Raw genomic sequence first — 5,221 nt, forward strand, 5'->3', positions numbered from 1 at the left:
CCATTTTTCCACAGCTGTTCTAACTTCACAGACGTCTCTTCCTCTGTGAAAACTTTCCATATAGTCGTACTACAGGCATCAGATCTCTTGTAGTTCTATGCTAAAAAGTAATTGTCAAGCAGTTCTGTTCATGGCAGGAAATGTCTCTGAACAGTTTAGTTTACATCTGTCAAGACATGGTGAGACCTCTGAAGGTTATTCATGGTTGACAAAGGTTCAGATGAAGAATGAACCAGGGAGATCTATTTGCTCATCTACTAAAGCAGAGTTCCACACAACCTCTTCCAGAAGATCCAGCTGCCTGCAAAAAAAGAGTTCAAAAGACAAAGACGGATGTCAGGGCATGTGAAAATTTAGGAGTTAAGTGTTTGCAAGTTTGTATAATTCTGGAGACAGATGTTAAAGGACCCCCCCCCCAACTGTGTTCTGTAACAATAACAAAAGTGGGATCTGATATTATTACGCTATGACATTCTTTCAAGCTTGCTTCCTCTTCATAGTTGCCAGTGGCAGGGGTGGAGAAAATGACAACATACCGTAATTATCCCACACCATAACATGGTTTGTTTCGTTAGGTGCTTTTATGGATGTTTGATATTTTTGCTATTTATTGATTTTTATGAGTTCCTTGAGTAAAGATAGTAATGTTGCAGGGTTTTTAATTTTAACTATTTTATGGGTAACTTTAGTCTGAGAAGTCATTTTTTGAAGTCCTTTCAGCTTCATTACTGAATGAAGGCTTAGAAGCAGGTTCCTTTCAAATCAAAATTCAATAGTCACCCTTCGGTTTCCTTATAAACAGCTTCTTACAAAACACATGCAGGATCCTTCACAGTCTCTATGGGTATGTTCCTGAATCTTCTGCAAATGAACTCATATTCAAATCTGAATTACACTTGATGCTCTGGACTAGACCGCTTAACATCTACTATATACAGGTAGTCCTCAACTTACGACTACAATTGAGCCCCAAATTTCTGCTGCTAGGCAAGATGGTTATTAAGTGAGTTTTGCCCAATTTTACTATTTTTTTCTTGCAATTCATAAATGAATCACTGCACTTGTTAAGTTAGTAACAGGGTTGTTAAGTGACTCTGGCTTCCCCATTGACTTTGCTTGTCAGAAGGTTGCAAAAGAACACTACAACCGTCATAAATACACGACAGCTGCCAAGCGTCTGAATTATGATCATGTGACCATGAGGATGCTGCAATGGTCGCAGTGTGAAACACAGTCATAAATCACATCTTGCAGTACAGCTGTAACTTCAGTCACTAAACGAATGGTGGCAAGTCAAGGACTACCTGTAGATGGGATCTCTTGACATTTTAACTGTTTTGCTGAAAAGTAGCAGCAGAGGGCGCCAAATTAGAAGCTTGCCTCTGCATCATGTTTCCATGATAAATCTCTTACAAAGTGCTTTATAACTGCTATGGTTTTAAGTAAAAAGTAAATCTAGCAGAATCTGATCCTACATCATTAGCTTGGAAGTCAAAGTCCAAAGATCACAGGCACAATACTTATGTATTTAAGGCAGCTAGCCTTTGGAAGTATACAGCATCCTAAATCAATTCATACATGAAGAATAAATGTGTTGGCCTATGATTTCTTCTTCAGTTGCTAAAGTCTATTTTCTGATTTGTGAGCAGAGAACAGCTACTCTTCAGAAGCAAAAGTCCTACTGTAAGTCTAAGATAATGACTGAATGTCAACATTGGCACTGAATCAGGAAATAATGCATGCAGTAAATGTATTACATGCTTGTTAGTTAGTTTGTTTTGTTTTTTAAGAAATAAAACATCAGGGCCATGGCATGAACAATCAGTCCAGAGCAAAGGCTTGGTTTGCTTATCTTTTGATTTTTTTTTCAAATACCTTCATCTTGTTGGCATCTATTATACATGATAAATCGTGAAGGTTCCTGGAGAGGAAGAGAAATAAAAAAGCAATTAGGGAAAAGTTTTAAATCTACAGGGATTCTATAGAATAGATATTTTGAAATCCTGTAATTATTATTCACGTACAAGAAATGATAGAGTCTACTTCCAATAATTCATGGGAGTGGATAAAATAAGTTTTCAAGAATAAGCATTTTCAAATCCTGGTAGAAGCCAATTCAACTTTCAAGTTAGCATCATTGAAGTATTTCAGTGATTGTTCTCACGAGCAATTCTAAATAAAAGAGAACCTAATGCTGTCACTGAGTCAGTCTTTCTGAACCAAAACCTGGACTGAGGAAGGACAGCAAAATTACAACAGAGTAAAGTAGAGTAGAGTAGAGTAGAGTAGAGTAGAGTAGAGTAGAGTAGAGTAGAGTAGAATAGAATAGAATAGAATAGAATAGAATAGAATAGAACCCACGATTTCTGAACGTAAGCTGTTCCACTGGTTAATTGTCCTCACTGTTAGGAAGTTTCTCCTTAATTCCAGGCTGCTTCTCTCTTTGGTCAGTTGTTTCTTGTCCTGCCCTCTGGTGCTTTGGAGAATAGTTTGATGCCCTCTTATTTGTGGCAGCTCCTCAAATACTGAAATACTGCTATCATGTCACCCGTTTAACCAGAAAGGATCTAGTAGCATATCAAAGGTGGGGTGGATGAAGGCAATAAAGGGGTGCATTGTCTGAGGAAGCTATCCAAAGGGTCAGTGATGGCTATGGAACTGGGTCAGTGCTCCTCTATACAAATCAACTGTTTGGCAGTTGATTGCAAGGCACTGCAACTACAATACTACAGGGCAGGCTGATAGTGGTGAGGTTAGGCCTGCCTGGATCCTATGGCTGCTGCTCAGCTCTCTGATCTACCCTGGGTGTGAAAGATGTCAGGTATACCACTGAAAGGATTGACGGTTACATGTCTCCTTCCATAGTATTGCTATAATTCAATGATACAAATGACTATTTGGTTCAAACCATCAGGTTTCAGGCTACCTGCGTACAAGATCAGCTTTCTGATTAATCTTTTCTTCATTATCAGCTACTTGTGTCACAGCATTAATAACTTTTAAAAAGCAGGATGTCTAAACAACTGATATATTGCTTGTTCGATATAACTGCCAAGCATTAAGGTTTAAGTTAGTGAAAGACATGTGTATAAAAACAATTGTAATAAAAACAGAACAGTATTCTAACTCAATGTAATGATCTAAAAGGGAACATCAAGACAAGTACAGTTCTCAGCAGAAGGAATCCCCATGTGCAGGGCCACCACAGATAAGGTTATCCTGAAAACCACAATCAAATCAGATTTATATTGGGCCTGAAAACAGAGCTTTTGAGATTTGTTCAGGATTTAAAATACTAACATCACATTTTATAGTGACCTCAGCAATTGATGCAAAGCTGATATGATGTAAATATACTTCTTTCAAATAAGCACAGTCTTTGTCATAAGATCAGCAGAGATAAGCCTCGTGACATAAAGGCTGCGGTATCTTATTAAAGCAGGCCTATGCAAACATCTGCATTTAGAAAGGCTTTCAACACCTAAGAGCATACAAATTGGCATCCATGAAAAACATCAACACCTTGAAAGGACTTCCGGTGGCAGGCGCCTTCGCTGGATGCAGCTGTTTGCTGCTCCCGCCTGTTTCTGCGTAAAAGCCGTTCTGACAGCCTGCATCAGCTGTCAAACGGCTTGATACCTTTCCCCTGGGCATAGGGGGAAAGGTGAGCTGCCCGAGGTAGGAGTTGAGTTCCCGAGTCGTCCCTTGTGGACGATGTAGGTGAGAANTAAAGATAACTGTGAGTTCCGTATAAGCAGACGAACCGACCCTGGAAGTCTGTCTTTTAATTTTTGGACTATACTCTAACTTGGACAATATATTCTTCTCGTATTTGAGTTGGAATGTGGAAAAGTGAACTTAAAATGGCGATGATTTGATACTTTTCAGCAAGAAGTGAAAGTGATTTCCGGTTTGAACTTTTGTTATCTCTAACTGGCGCATTACATGCTTTGGCTGAATTTTCTATAAGACTTTTTAACAAATTGGATTATATTGCAAATATGGCTTCGAAAAAGACTGCGCCCTCGATTGTAAAATACACATCTCCGATGGCCCAGACACCTCAGCCAACTTCAAAAACTTCTCACTCGTCACACCCTCCATCTTCTTCGTCCCCACCACCCTCCGGTAAAGAAATGCAGGACTTGATGGCTGCAACTATTAAGCAAATGACTGAGATGTTTCAAGAAATGGATGTTAGAATGCAAAATAGATTTGATCAACTATCACAGCAACAATTGGATTTATCACAACAACAGCAGGACTTGGCACAGAAGCAAGATGATTATTGTTCTAATGTGGCAACTGCCTTTAAAGGTCTGGCGGATTATGTCGATGCAATAGCAGAAAGGGTGGAGCAGAATGAGCAAAAAGCAGAAGGAAGTGACCAGAGACTTGAACTTGTAGAGGAGGGTCTGGAAAACGTTAGGAGTGACGTGCTGATCGCCCAATTTCGGGACATGGAATTTGCAATTCGGATTCGTGGGCTAGCTGAGGATCCAAAGGAGAACTTAAGACAAGTAATTGCAGATGCACTTGGGGATGCCTTATCGTGTGGTCAGGAAATCTATCTTGAAATAGAGCGTGTGTTTAGGGTAAACTCCTGGATCGCAAAGCAAAGGAATCTACCTAGAGATATTGTGATATATTTTACAAGAAAGTCTAGACGTAATGAAATAATGCAGCTCTTTTACCAACAGAGATTTAAAATTTTGAATCAAGACATTATTCTTTTAAAGGAAATCCCAGCAAAAATACTTAGAGCGCGCAGAGATTATGCCTTTTTGACACAGGAGTTGAAGCTCAGACAAATAAATTTTAGATGGGATATACCCGTGGGCATAATTGTAACAATATCTGGCAAACGCTACAGGCTTAATTCGATTAGCAAGGCTAAAGACTTTATGGCGTCTGTTCTACAATCAGAACGCCCACCTACACCCCAGAGGGCTGATGTGCCTGAGCAGATGATTGTGGATTTTTCTTCTGCCTCTGTTCAAGATCTAGAGGAAAGCCCAAAACCTAATGGAAAGGAACAAAGAATTACGCGCGCAGCTCATAGACGCAAGGAAAAGGAAAGACAGATGACAGCTCGACCACCAGCTGATATTCCCCCAGCTGATTGTCAAATACCGGCTATTTCGCAGCCAGTAGGCGGCGCTCGTCCTAAGGTCTTTGTGAAATCATATGCGGCTAGTCTCGTCAGTGGAATAAATCCTCC

This window comes from Protobothrops mucrosquamatus, unplaced genomic scaffold, assembly GCF_001527695.2.
Source record: "Protobothrops mucrosquamatus isolate PMUCROS unplaced genomic scaffold, P.Mucros_1.0 scaffold335, whole genome shotgun sequence".
NCBI classification, from domain to species: domain Eukaryota; kingdom Metazoa; phylum Chordata; class Lepidosauria; order Squamata; family Viperidae; genus Protobothrops; species Protobothrops mucrosquamatus.